This window comes from Chrysochloris asiatica, unplaced genomic scaffold (assembly GCF_000296735.1).
Source record: "Chrysochloris asiatica unplaced genomic scaffold, ChrAsi1.0 scaffold00037, whole genome shotgun sequence".
In the NCBI taxonomy this organism is placed as follows: Eukaryota; Metazoa; Chordata; class Mammalia; order Afrosoricida; family Chrysochloridae; genus Chrysochloris; species Chrysochloris asiatica.
The window spans coordinates 13042519-13066091 of record NW_006408555.1 but is presented as its reverse complement, the minus strand read 5'-3'; positions in this window follow the sequence as shown (position 1 = coordinate 13066091).

Below are 23573 nucleotides of genomic sequence, written 5' to 3'. Positions count from 1 at the left end.
TAACCCACAGCACCACAGGCAGCTCAAATCCTCTGATGTTTACTTTCCTCCTATTTAGTGGTTACGAATCAGGCTGCTAATCTCATGGTCAGCAGTTCAAAACTACCAGCTGTTCCATGGGAGAAAGATGAGGCTTTCTGCTCCCATAAAGATTTACAGCCTCAGAAACCCTGTACAGGGTCGCTATAAGTCAGAACCAACTCCATGGCACATAACAACAACAGCATCTAAAACAATAGGTAGTTACTCTATTTATCTCTTATAATAGGTACAAACATTAAGCGTTGTGTGTAAATTTCATAGATGGTGTTGGGCACATAGTAGGTACTCATCAAATGTTAAATCTTTGTCCCCTTCTTTAATTCCTCTGTTGTTGTTGCTATTAAGTGGCATCAAATGGTTCTAACTCATAGTGACCCTGTATAGGGTTTCTGAGGAAATAAAATTTAAATCAAAATATATCTTAGTAAAGGGTTGAAAAATACGTAACAGAATTACCCTCACTTGACAAGTTAACATTTGAGATTCAGAGGATAACATGAATGCTGAAACCAATTTCAAAATAATTAAAAGCCATAGAACCAAAGTATATAATTGTTTCTTATAAAAATAACTTTGAGTTTTAGAAAAAGAGAAAGGCAATTAACACTTGCATCTGATAGTGTAGGCTTGGAGAGAATTATAGGTTATAAAATGAGACCTTGAAAAGACAGAAAATGTTGGAACTGTGGAGAATAACAACATGATGGTCACAGCTGGAAGAAGAAGAAAGGATGAGATAAAACTAGAAATAAGTGTGGGTTTGTTTCATCAGTGACCCACTTGGTTCAGTATCCAAGCAGGATCTCAGATCAAGACACACAGTTACTGGAAATCCATTTAACTTTCTTTTCTCCCTACACAAGTTTCGACTATCTTATTTTTAAAAATACAAGGGGGCTTCAAGAAGTTTGTGGGAAAATGGGACCCAAAGATAATGGAAATTTCCCACGAACCTTCTGAAACCTCCTTATATGATCAGACCAGAAGAAGAAAGAAATCCAAACGTTTCAGATTGAGGTTAGAAAAAGGCTGATTGGGAGGATGGAAAAGTTGGTTTAGATATGTTGAGAATGGTTTTGCAACATCTCATATGTGTTGAAGGAAGAACACATGGTTTTTTTCTCTTCAGTCCTATGTTTACATGTCTAACAGTGTCCTGAAGTGGCACTGTGGGCTAATGCCTCAGACTGCAAAGTTGTTTGAACTGCAAGGTCAGTGGTTCAAGCTTACCAGCTTCTTCTTGGAAACCCTATACAGGGTCGCTATGGGTTGGAATTGACTCAACGGCAATTAACAACAACAACTGGCACTAAAAGGAGCTCTGGTAGCATAGTGGTTACGAATTGGGCTGTGGGCCTAAAAGGTCAGCAGTTCGAAACTACCAGCTTTTCCATGGGAGAAAGATGAGGCTTTCTACTCCTGTAAAGATTTACAGCCTCAAAAACCCTGTACAGGGTCGCTAAGAGTCGGAACCGACACAGCACATAACCACCACTACCACCACTGGCACTAAGGACAATTTTTCCAACTCTAGGCTTCAAAGAAGGACCCTGGTGGCATGCCCAGTTAAGTGCTAGGTTTTGAACACAAAGGATGACAGTTGGAATCCGCCCAGCAGCTCCAGGAGAAAGACAACTCCCTGCTGAACCAATCCTGTCATGATTGCTATTGTTTTCAGTGCCGTCAAGTCAGTTCCAACTCACAGTGACCCTGTACAGGGTTTCCGAGGAGCAGTTGGTGGGTTTGAACTGCCAACCTTGTGGCTGAAAGTCCAGTGCTGATCCTACAGCACCACACCAGGAGGCCAGCACCGGAAACCCACATGAGGTCATTCTTAGGTGCAAATAACTTACTGGCAACTAACAAAAACAGGGTCCAAATTAACTGTTTCAGTTTTTTGTTTTTGTTTTTAATCTGGATCATGTATTTATTGACAAAAAATTGCACAAAAATAAACCGCACTCAAGTGACAGTAATGGATGAAATCATCGTGGATGACAAACTCCAGAACTGTTCATCAGTCTTCTTGACCCTGTTACCACTGGGGAAGGCGTTAATACTTGCACATAAAAGAGAAGCCAATGTTCTGCACCCTATTTTGGTAAATAGCCACTGGGGTCTTCAAAGCTCATGAGTGTCCCTCTTAGGTCCAACTATATGGTCTCTACCTAGCCAAAGGAATGAACAGTCAAGAAAATCAAGATGCATGGTGACCATTAGTCCATAATCAGTCTCCACAACCAAGAGACCAGATGAACTAGATGGTGCCAAGTTACCACTATCAACTGCTCTGAAATGGGCCACATTCGAAGATGCTAGATGTAGTGGGGAAAAATGTGGAACAAAACTCAAAATCATAATAAAAACCAGGTTTAAGTGTCAAATCAATTGTGGTGGAACCCCCAAGCATATGACCTTCGTTGTCTTTCAGGTCTAGAAGTGAATTCACCCCTAGGCTCAATATTTAGCCAAACAATAAACAGATTTAAAAAGGGAGCAGTAACACTAATGAGGTACACACACCTTAGAATAATCACCCATATGAGATCAAAAGGGCAACATTGACTCAAGGACAAAGTTCAGTAGGGTTAGGAAAGAAGGAGGAATGGAATCAGGAAGCACATGGTGAACTGGGAAATGTGATGTTACATTGGGAGGAATGCAACCAATGGCATGAAACAAATGTGTATGAACTGTTGAATGGAAACTGATCGGGTCTGGAAACCTTCACCCAATTCTCTATTTAAAAAAAGGGGGGGGGGGCAGGTTTTCTGTTTGTTTGCTTGCTTTTAAAGCTGTTGCCATAGCAAGACCATTACTAAAGAGACTAATGGAGGAAACCAATCTGAGTGGTAGACAAGGTCCAACACTGCTAATCAGTTTTGTTTATCTTATAGTACCAGGGAGGATTTCAATACTTGCAAAAAAAAAAAAAAGAGAGAGAGAGAGAGAGAGAGAAAAAAAGCAAGTCCTTTTGCATTTGCAAAAGTAATTTCACAAATATGGCAGAATCTTACAGAAAAGCTGTTCCAGCCAGTTCATCAAGTTCAAATCAAATTATTTGGCCAATACTCAAAGAGCAAGACACTTCCCAACTAATGAATGTAAAGATATGCACGCCTTTGTCTGCAAAACCTATCGGTGCAGAGTTCTTCTTAAAAGGCTGAGGATACAATCATCTTCTGAAGGATAAACATATGTGAACACCACACACATTTTCTTCAAAGGTTAAATGCTTTTTCCCTTTTTTTTTTTTTTTTTCAAGTTGATTTTCTCACACTTGAAGCTTTCCTCTTCTGCCAGGAGCCAGAAATTTTGAAAGGAGAACAAAGGTAAGAAACTTGAGCCAATCACCAGCTGTGTGATCTGCTGGGCAGTGGGGTCTGCACCTTTAAAGTTCTGGCGAGACACGAAGGTACTACGGGGCGGCTTCCAATATGGTTGAGTTACTTATCACTCATTTCCACAGAGTTTTCAAAATTGAGATTTTTTCCCCTTCTAGAAATCTCTCATGTTTTACTGCCACAAAGAGTAAAGATTAGTTTTGCATTTGCAAAATTAAATTACTTTCCTAAAGTCTTTCTTAATTTTCATGCAGATGTCACGGACATTTTGGAGAGAGACAAAAGTTGTTAAGCTGCAGCTTTAAATACCAGAACATCTCTGTGTGTTGAGGAGAAGGGAAGGGGGTGAAATGATGTTTATTTTTAAATTGAACACAGGGCTGTTTATTCTGGAAAACTCACATCTGGAGAATATGTACCTTGGGGGAAAACAATTTCATAGTTCAAATTGTGAGCATTTTTAGTGTCAAACTTTTGGATCAATATCATATACTAAGGGGAAAAAAAATAACAAGGGGATTCAGAATGACACAAGGATTCTGGGACTTTCTTATGTTTGATTCAGATAAACAGACTTCCAAGTAATTCTGCAGAAGAGTTGAGAATATCATTTAGTTACCTTCTTGAGATGGGGATGAGATTCTTATGATTCAATAGTGAATAATTGTTATCATGACTAATGGCAACTGTAAAAGTAGACGTTTTTTCAACAAAAACAGGAGAGTAGTTAATCTTACAGGCCAGGAAGAAAGGATCCTAGGACCAACAAGGGAGAATGCGGGGACCCTATCCAGAGAAGCGGCATCCGAGATGGAGGCAGAGATGGGGATATGGAGAGAGGGAGCAGCTGAGGACTTGACTCATGGAAAGAGAGGAACGGAGTGCTGGTGGCCAGGAGGCAGGCTTGCAAAAATGTGCCCTTTGGTTGTTTAAATGATTATATATTCCTAAGCGGTTTTGTGTACACCCCAAAACACAAAAACGAACACACAAAAACCAGAAGGAATAGAAGCAAATACTGTTGAATGATGATGCACGGAGGAGATTGTAATCGTTGCAATGAATCGATGAGTGTAAACCCAATGTTCTACCATTTAAACTATCACTCAATCCACAATAAAACTTACATACATATATATAAAGAAGTTACCTTCTCTATGTCCTCCTGATTTCTTTCCATTCTCCGTGGCCAGAACATCACTTGTAAAGTGTACTGCTCAGAGGTTGCTTGTTCTAATTGTTAAGTGGATTCCAATTCATGGAGACCTCATGTGAGCAGAACATCTTTTTTGGGGGGGGGGATCCTTTTTTTATTGTTGTTGTGAAGTGCCGTCAAGTCAGTTCCAACTCATAGTGACCCTGCATAGGGTTCCTAAAGAGCTAGTGGTGAGTTTGAACTGCCAATCTTGTGATTTAAACTGACCTTGTGATCCAGCGTCACACCAGACTTCACCTACCATATTACTCTAGCTGAAAATCAGTAAATCTTGTAAGAACTTGCTCAGTCAAGAAAATATAATAACAGCACAAAAAGCATGTAATTAATGGGAAGCAATTTCTAGAATTTTAAAAAAAAAAGGCAAAATAAAAAAAAATTTTTTTTGGAAGAGGAGGATTGTGGGTAAGAAAAAGGGGTGGGACAAGGGGCTCTTGCTGTTCAACTAAATCCCCTGTGTTGTTCACAATTTAACCATATCCAGTCCTAATGTAGTGCTGAAGGATCAGCTCTGGAGTGCTAACCATAAAGTTTGCAGTTCAAATCCACCTGCCACTCTTCAGAAACCCTATACAGAGTTGCTATGAGTCTGAACCAGCGCAATGACACTTAACAACAATAACATTCTACCATTAACAACTTAATCTCATTCAAACTTTCTGCTTTGGTCCTCAGAGTCTTTCTCAAAAACCGCATTTACATGACTTTCATCTTTGCTAACAAGCCCCAGCACCCTGGTATTATTTCAGCTCCTCAACCACACCAAAGTTCCTGCCCCCAAGGCTTTGTCCTGTGGTGCTCTGCGAGAACATTGTTCCCCACTGTCTGCCTGGATAAACTTCTTCCCATCATTCCTGTCTAAGCTTGCACGCTGCCTCCCGACCAGATCTCATACCAGTCACCCTCATCCATCTCTGTTTTGTTCCTTGTCTGTTTCCATCTGTACATGTGTTCTGATACACACCTCCTTCACTAATGCCGTGCTATTTTTCCAGCCCCAATTTAAATCCGTGATGACAGGTTGCATGCATCTTGCTTCTGCACTGAGACAGGGCCTACAACAGAGACGGACACATAGCCAGTTCTCGGTACATATGTGATGAGTGAAGAAAATGAATGTTTAACCTGCTTATGCATCATGATAGCCACATATGCTTGAATATCTCAGGAGATGGGGAACTCACCACCCCCAAAGGGTTGTCCATTCCTTTTATCAACAGCTGTCTTGAAGAGTAAATAGATTCTAAGTGCTAAATTGGAGTTCTGGTGTGGTGCTCTAGGATAATGCACTGGGCCACAAGGTCACTTTGAACCACAAGGTTGGCTGTTCAAACTCACCATTCACTCCTTGGAAGTCCTATACAGGGTCACTAAGAGTAGGAATCAACTTGACAGCACTTAACAACAACAAGTGTTAAATATTCATCTATCCATTCACATTATTGTGTTGTATTTCCCTATAGGGGATTCAGCAACAAAGCCAACCATGTCTACTCAGTCATAGCTTCTAATAATCAATTATCATTGATAATTAGAAAAATAATGGATTATAAGTCAATGAGGAAACAAACAGAAAATGAGTTTGCAAGATTATAGAGACGCTTACATCTTTATCCTCGCCGCCTCTCCACCTTCACTTGGTTCAGCAAGTATTACAAACGTTTAAGAGTCAGATTATACCCACAATTATACCTGTTGCCCATGTAACAAAGAGTAAAACTGAATTACACTTACTGTTAAATGGGGGTTACTATCCTCTTATGTGGAGTCCTGGTGTGGCTCTGTTGGTTACCGCGTTGGATCACAGTCATTTGAACCACAAGGTCAGCGGTCCAGTCTCCTGAGCCACTCCTTGGAAACCTTATTCAGGGTTGCTATGGGTTGGAACCGAGTCAACAGCACTTAACACCCTTTTTTGTAAGGAGCTCTCTGGTAGTGTCATGTTTATGAGTTGGGCTGCTAATCACAACGTCAGCAGTTCCAAACAACCAACTGTTCCGCAGGAGGTTTTCTGCTCCTGTAGAGATTTACAGCCTCAGAAACCCCATGTAGGCTTGCTATGAGTCGGAACCAACTCAACAGCACACTACCTCCACCACCCTCATAGGCTGTTATTCAGTGCCGGGAAGTCAATCCCAATTCATAGTGACCCTGTATAGCATTTCCCTATATAAGGTTTCTGAGGAAAGGCTCATAGGTTTGACCTGCCAATCTTGTGGTTACCAGTCCAAGGCTTACAGCCATATTCAATGTCAAACCATACTCAATAAATTCAGTCATGTCACACATAAGAAACCAGTGGGATGAAGATCCAGCCACAGTTATGTGTGGATGGCAAGCAAAGAGAACACACTCTTTGAACACACACAGTGGGAAACTTGAAGGCTGGGCATTTCCTGCAGAATCAGAGACTGGCCTGAAGGTGAAAGACAATGGATCCGGACAAGGAGGAACCGGCCTCCCTGGGATTTCAGAAACCCTTTCTGTGCATCCTCAGCGTACTTCTGAACTACACAGAGGAGCATCTGCAGCAGGAGTTGCTTGGACAGTGGGCTGGCTACACCAGCACAGTGAGAACTGGGGCCACGGTGGGCTGATTAACTTAACCCCTTGTTCAGTAAGTGCAGTGAAGGATCTTGGATCAGCCATTGTACTTTTAATGGCTATTTGGTATCTGCAGGCATTTTAACCTTGTGGTGCTAGGGGTTAATGCACCAGACTGCAAAGCCATTTGAACTGCAAGGATGGTGGTTCAAGCTCACCAGCGGCTCCACGGAAACCCTATACAGGGTCGCTATGGGTCAGAACTGACTCGACAGCACTTAACAACAACCACAACAAAGGTTAATGAACTCTGTTTCAGCTGTACTCATAGCTCACCATTGCACCTGTCCGGCTCCAGAATGCCACCATCCTCCTGCTTCGGGAAGTGTATCTTGCTGGCACTTAATAAACTGGGTTTAAGCAAACAAGTAATAGATGCTAAGAAACTGGAGTTGTGACCCAAATCAAGCCTGGTAAGGTGAGATAATATGTCACTGGCCTGGCCAATTTAATAGGTTCTCAGGATAAAAACAGGTGCAAAAAACTAGGAGGAAAAGACCGACATCAACAATCGCAGACCCTATTTTATTGCAAGGTTAGAATCTACCAACCACTCCTTGGGAGAAAGATGAGACTTTCTACTCCCATTAAGATTTACAGCCTCAGAAACCCAACAGAGGGTCACTATGAGCCAGAACCACCTCAACGACACTTAACAAAAACGTATATATGAAATCCTGGCGTAGAGCTGTAGGCTAAGCAGTGGATCTTGTGGTCAGTTTGAACCGTAAGGTCTGTGGTTCAAACTCTCCAGTCGCTCCTCAGACACCGTAGTCTGGGTCGCTATGAGTGAGAACCAACTTGATAGCATGCAATCACCACCACCATCACGTTACAAGAGTACAGAGGCTCTATAGGATTACCACTGGACTGGGAACCACAAGGTCAGTGGTTCAAGCCCACCAGCCACTCCGCAGGAGAATAATGAGGCTTTCTGCTCTCACAAAGATTCACAGCCTCAGAAACCCTATACAGGGCCACTGAGTTGGAACTAACCGGGTGGCACTTAACAGGCAGACTACATGTTTTACATATTCTTTCTTCCCATTGCTTCAGCTCCCCATAACAGAAAAACCTAGTGTCAACATTTTCGAGAACATAAAAACCATGTTCACAAGATGGCTACCCTGCTCCAAATGGGCCTTTTGGGTGTAACTGACTTGAATCCAAGAGACCTGTTTATAAATCTCACCCTTTTGGTCATTATCCTTGAACATTCTGTGGTCTGCGTGTGTTGTTTTCCATCACTTTTCATGAAAGCGCATTCCAATGAATTCAGTAGGGGATCAACCAGGAAACACTACCCAAAGTCTCTACTGAATAACTGAACACAACATAAAGAGAGCTGTTCTCTAGTTCCATGGGCCAGAGAAATAAGTAAGATGTGCACAGAGAGAAGTTTAAAAACTAAAACCAAGCCCACCGCAGTTGAGTTGATTCTGCCTCAGAGCAGCCCTATAGCAACCGTATGGGAGAGAGTAGACCTTCTCCATGCGGTTCCGAGGCTGTAACTCTTTAGAGACACAGAACTCAACCAACATATAACCATTATTATCTGACTAGAAAATAGCCACTCAGTTCACTTTTAAAAACACTTTTTTTTTTAAAAAATTATTTTTCCTTTTTCCCCAATTCACTTTTAAACAATCACTTGCTTGTGTGATCTAACTATGAACTGATGACCTTTTAAGTATCTGTACAGAGTAATTACTATTCTTATTTTTAACTTCTCTCCACCTAATACAATATTAAATATTAAGAATATTAAAAGTCCCATGGACTGCCAGAAGAACAAACAACTCTGTCTTGGAAAAAGTATAGCCAGAGGGCTCCTTAGAAGCCATGACAGCAAGGCTGTCTCTCATACTTTGGATGTATTATATCAGGAGGGACCAGTCCCTACAGAAGGGTTTCATGCTTGATAAACTAGAGGGTCAACAAAAAAAGAAGACCAACCCCAAGGAGATGGACCGACCCACTGGCAGCAACAATGGATTCACAACATAACAACAATTGTGAGAATGGCGCAAGACCAGGCTGTGCCTAGGGTCGCTCGGACTTAGAACCCACTCAAATGCAGCTAACAACACCACCACCTACAACAGTGGCGTTTCCAGGAGGCTGTGGATTTTGGTCTGTTAAGATCACTGGCATTTTCCAGTTGTCTAGAAGAAGGCCTGGAACTTAGACAATCAATACATTCTTCTGGAAGGGAGGCAAGGTGGATGGGGAGAAGGGAGCATGGGATGGAGGTCATTCAGGAAGCAGCCACATTATTGGCTCCAGTCTTTTTGATAACACCATGATGGAAAAGAGGTTGGAAAGAACTTTATAGTGTTTGCTGTTTTCCTAATTTCAAGTTGATCTTAAGTAGACAACTAGATATTTAAAAAGCTAAAAACTCCCTTTTCTAGCAAATGTATGATGAGTTCTATAATATGAAATCAGACTGAGGCTATCAGACTGGATCCAAATGGTCAATGACCTCGTTTTATTCATTTTTGTTGTTGTTGTTGAAATTCTATAGTTAATACTAAGGAGCTCTGGTAGCGTAGTGGGTACGAATCGGGCTGCTAACCTCACAGTCAACAGTTCAATACTGCCAGTCACTTTACATAAGAAAGATGAGGCGTTCTGCTCTTGTAAAGATTTATAGCATTGGAAACCCTATGCAGGGCTCACTATGAGTCAGAACCGACTCCACAGCACACAAGCACCACCACCTTCATAGTTAATACTAATATTCGTGGATTCTTGGTGTGGCGCTGTAGGATAAACACTGCGTTGCTAACCACAGGTCCGGGGTTCAAACTCACCAACTGCACCTTGGAAACCATACATCACCATGAGTCAGAACCAACTCAAAGACGCACACCAACAACAACAACTGATACTGGTTTCTAACTGCTAATTAAATGTAGAAAGTAAAATAATGAAAGGCAAGCGTTTCTGCTGAAGAACTCCAATGTGCTCGTCTTAGCCTCAGTCTGCAAAGGGCTTCTGGGCCTGAATCAGCTGACATGCTTCTACAAGCCTTGCTCACGATCCCTTGCTTTGGAGCTAATATTAGAGACACACAGAGCTGCTGTGCCAAATGTTTATCTGTTTCTGTGCATCTCTTTCACACATCCAAAGGTGATTTCAAACTCAAGCAACAACTTTTGAGGGTTTTACTTTCATGTGGTTATTAAGACTCTGTAATCAGTTCTGAGTTTCTGATTAGAATGAAGGACCTTTATTCATGAGCGCCGTTTATTGTCTATATGAAGAATCTCAAAAGAAGCCCAAATTCATAAAAGTCTCCTTCCAAAAATACATGAGAAGCTTCCTTCCCCTGTTTTGATGAGTACTTCCAGGTGGTAAGCAATGGACAGTAATCTACCAGCTGTTCCCCGGAAACCACATAGAGGGTCACTATGAGTCAAAACTGACTCGATGGTACTTCAAATCTGTGCACCTGGGCTCAAATCCTCAGCAGAGTTGGGGATTGGTGTTTTAGATCCTGCTGGCAAGCATGGGCATGTTGTTAATTCTTCAAATGGAACACGATTTGGTTTAACACATGCAATGTTCTAATCATAATTAGAATAAACTGTACACTATAGACTTATGGCATCAACTTGTGAATCCCAACTTGATGAGGGCAGATTCATCTGACACCCACTACTTAATTATGTGTCTTATGCTTTGTTAATAGGAGCTCTGGTAGCCTAGTGGTTAAGAATCAGGCTGTGAACCTCAAGGTCAGCAGTTCGAAACTACCAGCTGTTCCGCGAGAGAAAGATGAGGCGTTCTGCTCCTGTAAAGATTTACAGCCTCAGAAACCCTGTACAGGGTTGCTATGAGTTGGAACCGATTCCACGGCACACAGCCACCACCATCATGCTTTGTTAAAAGTCTAAAACATTATGAGACAGACCATACCAGTAAGATACAAGAACACCTTGGCTTATTGTTGTTGTTGTTGTGTAGTGCGTGGTATTATGTTTTGAAGATACTTCAGTCTTTACAAAGTGATGTTTGGGGCCAACCCTGTGTCAAGCAATTCTATTAGCATTGTTGCTTCTGCATGTGCTCAGTTGGTGGTTTTGAGTCACACTTTGGTCATTCTTATGCTATTTCAAACTTTTTCATAATGCTATTGCATTCTTGGACTCCTGGTGTGGTGCTGTAGGATCAGAATTGGACTGTGAACCACAGGTTGGTAGCTCAAATCCACCAGCTGCTCCTTGGAAACCCTTCACAGGCTTGCTACTTGTTAGAACCAACTCAATGGCACTTCACAGCAACAACAACAACTGCATGTTCAGCAGACTGCCATTGAGTGAATTCCAACTCACAACAACCCTGGACAGCTTTCTCGAGGTGATAAGTCTTCATGGAAGCAGAACACCTCATCTCTTTCCTGAGGAGCGGCTGATGATTTTGAAATGCCGACCTTGTGGTTAGCAGTACAACAAGCATCTTATAGTACCACCAGGGCCTCCTTCATAGACTACTGGTGTTGTCAAGTGCAATGCAGTTGGTTCTGACTCATAGTGACCCTTGTACAGGGTTTCTGATGAGTGGCTGGTGGGTTTGAACCGCAGACCTTATGGTTGGCAGTCAAATGCTTATTCTACAGCACCACACCAGGACTCCTTTAATACACTATAAAACAGTGCAAACATAACTTTTATATTTATTGGGAAACCAGAGCATTTAAGTTACTCATGTTGCGATATTCTCTTTATTGTGGTAGTGTGGAATCACAGTATCTCCAAGGTATGCCTGTACAGAACGTGTGGAAATGAAGCCTTTGAATTGCCTCATCTACATGCTAGAGATACCCCATAAAAAAGGGAAACCAAAGAAAAGTTAACACATTGGCAAAACACTGAAACTAGCAAGGAGTATAAAAAAAGCGAAATCAGTCTTGGAAGGAAGAACAAGCAGAAGTCTCCTAAGAATTGAAGAAGGCAAAACTTCATCTCACTGTCTTTGGAAATGTCATCAGGAGGGGACCAGTCATTGGAAAAGCACATCATGCTTGGAAAAGTAGAGGTTCAAAAAGAAAGGACGGAAACCCTCAACAAGATGGACTGACACAGTGGCTACTACAATGTGCTCAAACACACAGACGATTGTGAGGACAGCACAGACCGCTATCACCTGACAGCAACTTAACACCAACCGGAAGGGGTAGTACTGCAAAGCAGATGGAAGCAGTTTGCATGGTGGCCTAAAAGCTTTATGCTTAAATACAGAGATCTATTTCTCAAGTGGCTAGGTTTACCCCAGATTTTCTTCTAATCTGCTGCTGTGAATGGCATTTTCAGGAATAGCCATCTGAGAAGAACAATGCCAAACTTAATAGCTGACAGGTTCTCATTGATTTAAATGAATGATTTGGTTTTATTTGTGGGGATATCAGATAAGACATGAGGTGGAACGAGAAGTTAATCGCCAGCCTTTAAATTCTTGGGCAAGTATCAGAAGAGAAGAATTATGGGTAACAATGGAAGCTTCAGCAGGTCTGCGTGTCCTTTGGAAAGTGAATGAGTCTGAGGATTTTGTTACCAGCACTAGGACTGCCGGAGTCTAAGAACTACTGAAAGGAGAATACGGTCCTTCGTACTGCTAGATAAATCTTAGTATTGGATTTTTAACTGCTTTAGAGTGATTTTTATTCAGGCTTAGAATACAGAATGGCCTTGTGGGCTTCTTACACAGAAAAGGTACATACATTGAGCTCTCAGACAACTGAAAGAAATTCCTGGTCGAGTCTATAAAAATGTATTAAAGACATTCACATCTCTATTAGGAAACTTTTACCAAGCGACATCCCTAAACTGGAGCTTTCATAGATTTTACACCTTTCTGGATTCATAAATAAATTACATCCTGTATAACCAACCAGAGTGTATTAATCATTGAGGAATTTAGCCTCTAGAAATTTGGTCTAGTGCTATGGTGACACATGACTTTTGGTTTTATCTCTGAATTATGCACTGCTTTGGGATCTAACTTCCAAACTATAATGAAGTAATTCTAAAACATCAGTTACCATCAAGTCAACTCTGATTTACGGTGAGCCCGTGCATCACAGTAGAACTATGCCCCATACAGTTTTCATTGATTACTGTATCCGAAGCAGATAGCCCGATCTTTCTTCTAAGGAACTCTGGGTAGATTCCAGCATGTTGGTAAAAGCATCTGAGCAGGTTCATAATTTGAACCATCCAGAGACTCCCAAAGCAATTCTACCCACCCGATTTACTACTTCTCTCCAGTTTTCAAGCTACACTATGGCTACGTATTAGAATAATTGTGATGCATAATATTATATCCAAATAGTTACTCCTCTCCCTATGAGCTAAGTTTATATTCCTGACCAATGCCATGTGACTTAACAGAGTCTCCTAGTGACAAACTTGACTATGTAACTTTCATCAGCCAATGAAACATAATGGCATTCGTGTATGTTACATTTGACTGAAAGCTTTAAGCTTATTACTGGTTTGCACATTGCTATTCTTGTTCCTTCTGCCATGAGTCCAGCATGTCCCAAATTCAGCATGTTCCTTTATCCTAGCTTCTGGCATACAAAAAGGGTTCAGGTGGAAGATGAGAAAGAAACATGTATCTCTGTTGTTCTACATTACTGAGATTTAATATTGAATCAAAACCTTAGGAAAAAAATGACTAATAATAAAGTATTGTGTTGTTGTTATTCCATGATGAATTGAAAGTTATTGAGTTGTTTCTATATGCCAGCAGTGTGCTGGATGTAGTCACAAATGTAGAATTATTTCCCAAGGTTGTATAATTTAGAATTCAAAGAATCAGAGATTGCAAAATCAGTAGCATGCATTCTATGGTCCTATGTCTTACATAAAAAAATAATATCATGATGTAGTTTTGGAAGTCAAAGTGATGAATTGTTTGATCAGCAATTATTGTAACACGACTTAGACTGGAACACAGGAAAACACCTTTCTGGTATCCTCTTCTTTCAGTCAAGATCCATCAGATGCCAGCAAAGATATCCCTTGTTCCAAATCCTCTTCTGAACCCAGCTTGAATTTTTGGCAGTTCCCTATAGACATATGTTATTACTGTCTTGAATTATCTTCAGCAAAATTTTACTTGTATTTGATATTAATGATATTGTTTAATAATTCAAATTCTATTGGATCACTTTTATTTGGAATGGGCACTAAAAAGGATATCTTGTAATTATTTGGCCAAGTAGCTGTCTTCCAAATTTCTTGGCAGAGATGAGTGATTACATTCATTTCTTGATTTCATCAATTCCTAGAGCCTTGTTTTTCCCTAAGCCTTGTGTGCAGTTTGGATTTGTTCCTTCAATACCATCAGCTCTCAATGATATCCTGCCTCCTGAAATGCTTGAATGCTGACCAATTCTTTTTGGTCCAGTGACCCTGTGTGTTCTTTCAATCTGCATTTAACGCTTCCTGCATCATTCAATAATTTCCCCAGAGAATCCCTCAAAATTACTACCTGAGGCTTGAATTTTTTCTTCAGTTCTTTCAGCTTGGAAAATGCTGAGCATTTTCTTCCCTTTGGGTTTTCTAACTCCAGATCTTTGCACATTTCATTATAATGGTTACATTGTTGTTGTTGTTGTTAAGTTCTGTTGAGTTGATTCATACTCATAGCAACTCTGAATAGGGTTTCTGAGGAGCTGGTGGGTTTGAATCCTATCACAGACAGCACTGTACTTCAAGATAATTCTTGAAATGTTCTTTTTGATGATGAATGTAATGTCATTCCTCTTCAACTGGTAATTCCAGGCATACTAAACCATATGATTGTCAGATTCAAAATAGCCAATACCAGTCCATGTCAACTCAGGATTGTCTAGAATATTGATGTTTTTGCATTCTATTTCATTTTTGACAACTTCTACATTTCCTAGATTTATAATTCATCCATTCTATGTTCCAAGCATTAATGGATGTTTATAGCTGTTTCCCTTCACTTTGAGTTGTACCCTATCAGAAAATGAAGGTACCAAAGGCTTTACTCCATTTGCATTATCATGGTCAAGTCTACTCTACTCCACTCACACCATCACGGTCAACTCTACTCTACTCCATGCACATCATCACGGTCAATTCTACTCAACTCCATTCGCGTCATCACGGTCAACTCTACTCTCCTCCATTCGCGTCATCACGGTCAACTCTACTCTATTCCATGCACATCATCACGGTCAATTCTACTCCATTCGCATTATCACGATCAACTCTACTCTATTCTATTCACATCATCACGGTCAACTCTACTCCATTTGCGTTATCATGATCAACTCTATTCACATCATCACGGTCAACTCTACTCTTCTCCATTCGCGTCATCACAGTCAACTCTACTCTACTCCATGCACATCATTACGGTCAATTCTACTCCATTCACGTTATCATGGTCAACTCTACTCTACTCTATTCACATCATCATGGTCAACTCTACTCTTCTCCATTCGCGTCATCACGGTCAACTCTACTCTACTCCATGCACATCATCACGGTCAACTGTACTTTGAAGAGGCAGCTCTTGACCAGCTCTTCTCCCAGAAAAGTACTTTGAGTGCTTTCCAACCTGAAGGGCTCATCGTGTGGCACTATATCTGACAATATTCTGATACTATTCATGATGTTTCAATATTCAATATTCTGGTGCTGACAGTGTTCACTGCTATTCATAAGGTTTTTAGTGGTGAAACATTCAGAAATAATCTCCTTCATCCTAGTCTGTCTTACTCTGAAAGTTTCACTAAAACCTATTCACCATGGGTGATCCTGCTGTTACTAAAAAAAAAAAAAAAAAAAAAAAAAAAAACTAGTGGTATAGCTTCACACAAGCCACCACCGTATGACAAACTGACAGAGGAGTCATGGCCTGGCCTAATAGACCATCTTATTGTCCAATTAAAAATAGCCAATACCAGTCAACGTCAACTTACTAATGTCTAGGATATCGATCTTGATGCATTCCATTTAATACCTTCCATACAACCCCTCACTTCCCTCTGAAAACATTCTCCATGTCATGAGCCTGGGTTTGAACATCACACTTTGCTTAACGTTCTTCCAGCAAAATCCATTTCATCATCTCTTCGATCTTCATGGTATTCCTCCTCCAGAGGACATTAGAATACAAGCTCCACAGGTCAAGCATATTTTGTTCACTTCTGTTTCCCCAATGCCTAAAACAGCTCATGCTCAGAGAAAGTACACAATACATGAAATCACTGCACTTCCCACAACCATGTCTGCCCATGACTCACCATAAAGCAAATGCTACAAGGGAAATGTCAATAACTTGGTCAACTTCTCATCTCCACAGTACCTCATATACTGATTTTAATTTTAAAAAAGCAAAAAAAACTTTATGATCAGCACTGGACTGTGAACCACAAGGTTGACAGTTCAAACCCACCAGCGGCTCCTCAGAAACCCTGTATCGGGTCATTATGAATTGGATTCAACTTGATGGCGCTTCACAACAACATTACATCATCTGAATCTTATAACAAAATATGTAGTGAGAGCCGAACAGTAGTGTTGTTGTGGATTAGTGCCGTTGAGTCAGTTCTGACTCATTAGCAGCCTTGTATAGGATTTCCAAGGAGTGACTGGTGGATTTGAACCACCGACTTTGCAGTTCAAATAGACCTTGTGGGCCAGTGTTTTTTTTTTTTTTTTTTAATGACTAGTGTTTATGGCCATCCTGCTAATTCAAATGTCTGATAACCAACTGGCTTATGATATTGCTGGAACTTTATTGTAAGATCACAGATCATTTGCAAGATGGTTCTTTCAGATAAATCCATTTATTGTCACTATTTTTCCCCCTAGATATCTGACAACTTCATACAGCTCTTTTTGAATTCTAGACATTTTGTTTTTATCTACAATTATCACTGTATTTGCTGGGCTGCCTGTGACTAGTTCTCACTTTTTGAGCTGGGCTTTTCTGCTCTTCATCATAAGGATTTAAAGGCTCTACAGTGATACTAAAGCATAACAGGGCACCGTGCCCAAACCAGTGAAGTCCTGACAACAGTGATTAATTTGCCCAGTCCTGGTGTCTGTGCATGACTCTCTATTTTATAACAACTCAAGATCAGGAAGCCCTAATCCTGATAACACATCCCTAAAGTTTCAAATGGTTTGTTCCTAACTCTGAATAAGTCATTATACAGGAGTGGCAGTTCAGCTCTACCCATCAGCATTGCGGAAGAAAGGCAGGGATATCTACTTGCATATAGACAGGTGCCACTTCAGACCCTAGGGAGATCAGTTCTACTCTGAAACACATTGGGTCACCATTTGAGTTAGAATCAGCTTAATGGCAGTGGGTTTAATCCTGGCAAATATATCACAACAGACCATGATATATTTGGTTTATGATATATTCCATTTGATTTCTCACTTTTATTCATTCACTCAGTCAGTAATGGCTACAGAGGTAGGGTAAGATATCCTGAAGGCCAAATCCAAAGTGAAGGGCATTGTTTGGACACACACAGTGTTTCAAATTAAACTGGCTCATTCTAAAAATCATATATATATATATATGAAGGAGCTCTGGTAGCGTAGTGGTTACGAATTGGACTATGAACCTTAAGGTCAGCAGTTCAAAACTACCAGACACTCTGTGGGAGAAAGAGGAGGCTTTCTGCTCCCGTAAAGATTTACAGCCTCGGAAACCCTGTACAGGGTCGCTATGGGTCGGAACCGACTCGAGGGCACTTAAAAACAACAAATATATATATGGGGGCGCTGTGGAATAATGCTGCCGACCTTGCAGTTCAAACGGCTTTGCAGTCTGGCATATTAACCCAGAGCGCCACACCAGGACTATATATATATATATATATATATTACACATACATACGTGCCAAGTTTTCAGGGGATCCTTAACAACTTTCAAGGTAGCAAACTAGTCCTGAGACCAAAAGACTGAGTATTATTGTTGCTCTAACGCAACCCTGATCATCTCATTTATCTTAATGAAACGCACATTATAGAAGTTACTAATTTTATTGTCATTACTAAAAAGGAAAGAAAAAAAATCGATATTTTCTGAATCAGAATCAATAGCATTCAAAGTTTTAATCTCTCAAAGGTGCTTATAATAACCCAGTGGATGCCTGTATATAACTAATAAGATATTGATAAATATTCAGAAAGATTCATTTTGTAATTAGTTGCTTTTCAATAGATGGGAGCCACTCCGATTTTACTCCATTTCTATTTTGGTTGCTGCATGCATTCCCTCTACAGAGACAGCAACTCAATAGAAGTCTCTGATTTTAACAACAAGAAATGACATAAGTATATAACATGTATATATATATGCATGTGGAGTCCTGGTGTGGCTCTGTAGAATAAGAACTAGACTGCTAACCTCAAGGTCAGGGGTTCAAACCCATTAGCCATTTCTTAGAAACCCTATGTAGGATCAATATGAGTCAGAACTGACTTGATGACACTTAACAACAACATATGTGTGCATGTATACCTACAAACCATCATCATCTATGCCATCAGTTTGTGTGTGTGTGTGGCTGTTGTTTTAAAGCCCATCCCCTGGGCTTCTAATCATAATTAATCTGAGAATCCATTCCCAGCAGATGAGATATACATTCTGTATTATTTTCTATTGCTGCTATCCAAATAACCACACACGTAACACAACACTGATTTATTATCATATAGTTTTGTAGGTCAGAAGTCTAACAGGGGTCTCCTGGGCTGGAAAATCAAAGTGTTGGCAGGGCTGCATTCTTGTTGAGGCTCTAGGGGAGAGCTACTTCCCTAACTTTCGCAACTTCACCTTCAAAACCAGTAATGGTGCATCGCTCAGTGCCCTTCTGAAATAGTCACACAGCCCTCTGATCACAAGAAGGAGATGTTTCAAGGATTTGTATAATTAGATTAGGTCTAGCAGATTCATCCAAGACCATCTGCTCCCTTAATCACATCTGCAGAGTTCCCTTATAAGGTAATATATTTACAAGTCCCAGGGATTGAGACATGGTCTTCTTTGGGGGCCATTATTAGACCTACCACACCATCACATGAAGTGAATGAACTGCCTCTTCATAAATCCCATCTGTGCACCCGCATATTAAATCACAGTGGCCCGGCTTAATGACAAGTAACGATTTGTAATAAAATGTCATTCTCTTGGTTATACTAGATCTCATGAGACTTACATCAAAGAAAAACACAGGCACTTTGAAAACCATAATATGTGAGGGAAAAGCCACATCATCTGGTCCTTGAAGTATCTGGACACCTACAAATAAAAATGACACGTAAAAAATGATCTCAAACATAAAAGCAAACACAATAAAATGACAAGAAGGAATTATAGGAGAAAATTTCTGTGATCTTGGAATAGACAAAGACGTCTTAGGTAAGAAACACACAGAGAGATAAACTGGATTTTAACAAAATTGGAAGCCTTGACTCTTTATAAGACGCCCTTTGAAAATAATAAGACAAAGTACAGAATGGGAGACAACATTTCCAACAGATGTATCTGACAAAGTACTCGTGTTTAGGTCACATACAGAACCCTTACAACTGAATAAGGAAACAAAAGATAAATAAAGAACTGTCAGAAAGTTGAATAAGCACTTCACCAAATGCACCAAAATGCACATGAAAAGATGGTCACTTCATTAGTTACTGTTGTTGTGTGCCATCGAGTAGTTCTGACTCAAAGAGACCCCATGGGACCGAGCAGAACTTCCCCAGAGGGTATTCTAGGCTGTAAGCTCCCTGGGAGCAGATTGTCAAGTCTTTCTCTAGAAGAGTTGCTAGGTGGGTTTGAACCATGAACCCTTCAGTTAGCAGCCAAGTATTAGCTGGTTACATCACCAAGGGTCCTTAGTTATGAGGTAACTGTAAATTAAAATCACAATGAGTTCTTTTATTCCTTAAAAGAACAGCTGAAATTAAAAAGTTAGTAATACAAGTGTGTATGTGTGTGTAGGAATGTAATGAGTGTTAACCCACATGAAAAGACCAGAAAAAGAAAAATAGGGTAAAAGAAATAACAAAAAAATACACTCAAAATAAAGCATTGACGGGCAATCCACACAGAAGGTTTTGATATTCCAATTTTCTTTGCTCCAGGAAATCAAGACTGTGTCATCTGCATATCAAAGGTTGTTAATGATCCTCCTTCTAATTCTAATGTCATGTTCTTCTTCATATAATCCAGCATCTCAGATTGAATAATCTTGGCATACAGATTGAATAAATATCGTGAAAGGATACAACCCAGTTGCACACCTTTCCAGATTTGAAACCATTCAGTATCTCCTTGTCCTGTTTGAACAATCTCTTGCTCTCTCATGAGTTCAGTTTAGTGTACTGGATATGTACTTTGCTTTATTGACTATGCAAAGACATTCAAACAGTATGATCCATACAGTCTAATGCCTTTCCATAGTTCCTAAAGCACAAATCAACATCTCTCTGGTATTCTCTGCTTTCAGCCAAAATCCATTTGAAATCATCAATGATTCCTTTCTTAGTCCGAGGTAAGAACGAAAGAATCTACAGCAGTGTTCTTATGCTATTTTGAGTTTTAAACGTTTTGTTGAGAATCCGACAGACCTATAAACACTTTATCTAAAAAGGTATGTTGTTGTTGTTATGTGCTGTGGAGTCGGTTCCGACTCATAGCGACTCTGTACAGGGTTTCTGAGGCTGTAAATCTTTACAGGAGCAGAAAGCCTCATCTTTCTCCCACGGAGCAGCTGGTAGTTTCAAACTGCTGACCGTGAGGTTCACAGCCCAATTCATAACCACTACGCTTAAAATAGTTTAAGCATTTTATTGTTTCCTTTTGTCCACATTTCAGACCTTATTTAAATCCGGAATTCTATAAAACGTTAGTAGTCTGCACTAAATTATTTTTTAAGTGAAGTGGACACAAATACATATCTAGATAAATTCATTTTTATATACTGTCAGACAGCCTGTCATCAATTCTTTACACAGATTTATTTAAATACGCCTAAATTGAGATGTGGGTTTAAAACAGCTTAGTTAAGAAAGTCCATTCCTCTGTGTTTATCAAGGAGAAATCCAAATACATGTATGGGAATGTACACATCATCTTTACACATACAGCCCCCCCCCAAACTAAAAAACAACTAAAACTTTATCAATCACCAAAGTAGCAAATGTAGCAAATTAATACAACCAAATTACTGACAGTATAAAACAAAATGGAGAAATGTCAAAAATAATATATAGTGTGAAATATGTCAGGCTAAGTATATATTATATGAAATTCTACTATGTTGTTGTTGTTACTATTGTTGTTAAGTGTTGTCGAGTCGATTCTGACTCAGTGATTCTGCATAGGATTTCCAAGGAGCAGCTGGTGAGTTTGAACTGCCAAACTTTGGTTCAAACTGACCTTGAGGTCTTGATGCTGCTAGGCATCATCAAGTAACTTCCAGTTCATAGTGACCCTATATACAACCGAAGGGAACACTGCCTTGCTCTTCCATGCTCACAATTGCTGTTTGAGCCTATGGAAGCTGCCACTGTGACAATCCATCTCATTGGGCATCTTCCTCTTTTGCACTTTACCAAACATAATGTCCTTCTCCAGGGACTGACCCTTCTTGACTACATATCCAAAGTACTAGAGATGAATTCTCACCAGTAAAACAAAATATTCACAAACTATTTAAAATATTTAAATATCACTAGTGAAATTACCATGAAATCAGAGATGTGGAGGTAATTTCACTAGTGATATTTAAATATTTTTAATAATTTGTGAGTGTTTTGCAGCTCCAGCTACTATAAAACATACTGTTATTGAAGATACTTCCCTAAACTCCTAGCATACACTGGGAGTGATTTTGCAATGATGTGTCCAACACATAGTTATGTTCCCTTCCCTGTATATTAATAATCACAATATTTATCACATACATACTGTGATGCATTTTGCTCCTTAGGACAGTTATCATCTACATCTATAGGAATGGTACCATGTAGACAAAACGTAAACAGTTTAAATTTAAGGTGGAAAAAAAACAAACAAACTTAGCCTTCATCATCTCACAACAAAATCAAGACAGAATAAAATAGGTTATTTTTAGTTTTCAGTTTGAGTCTGGAGAAACAGAATATAACATATTAATTTAGTGGGTGCCCCTAGGTCAAGTCAAAAACTGAATTTCTAGGCTGCTGACTCACACACTCATTATACGTAATTTTTGAAGAATAATAAAAGGTAGGCAATGATGTTTTTTCAATACTGCTAAGCCTTTTCTTCTGGTGATAAATAGGCAAACCTGTATTCATTTAATAGTAATTCTAAGTTGTGCAAAGAAAATAGCTTTGGAATTACTAGTTATGAGCTCACTAAAGACTCTGATTTTATTTCACACTTAACATTTGTGTGCAAGCTGATCCTATCAATACAGACATTGGTTCCAAATGCAGATTTAAATTAATATCTCAACTTATATTCTTAGTAAGAGCTAGTCAACTATGGAGCTATGGTGACCTCATCAGACGTACATAATTATATTTTCATTGGAATTTTAAGCAGCTTGACAATTATGATAGTTCAGGTTTTACATCAACTTAACTTGGCCAGGATTCCCAGTGCTTTGGCAGTTGAGATGTGGTTTTCTCATGGTGAGATCTAATGCAGTACAGTTAACTCTATGATGATGAGCTACGAGCAGTGTAGTTAACTGTATGATGACTGGCTACAAGCAGGGAATCAACTGGCAAGATATTTCCTAGGGGTGTGGCCTGCTTCCAATATATTGGATACTCAGGAGAAGATTGTTTGCTTTGTTGGGTTGGATTTTGCATCTGGCTCATCTTCTAACCTCTGGTTCTTTGGACTTGAGCCAGTGGCTTGACATATTATCTGTTGGTCCTGGGAACTATCAGTAGTCAGCCTGCTTGCCAGGCCTGCCTGCCTGCTGATCTTAGTTTATCTGACCCAAACTTGAGACTCTCCTACCTCTACAATGGTACAATTGTGAATCATTTCCTTGATATAAATTTCTCTTTATATATGTTGTTGTTGTTGCTAAGTGCCGTCAAGTTGGTTCTAACCCATAGCGACCCTGCTAGGGTTTTCAGGGAGTGGCTGCTGAGCCTGAACCACCAATCTTGCAGATCAAACCAACTTTTGCAGTCTAGCTAATTAACCCACGGTGCCACACCAACACTCTCTCTTTATATATACACACATATATATGGTGGTAAGGAGCTCTGGTAGCGTAGTGGTTACGAATCGGGCTGCGAACCTTAAGGTCAGCGGTTCGAAACTATCAGCCGCTCCGCGGGAGAAAG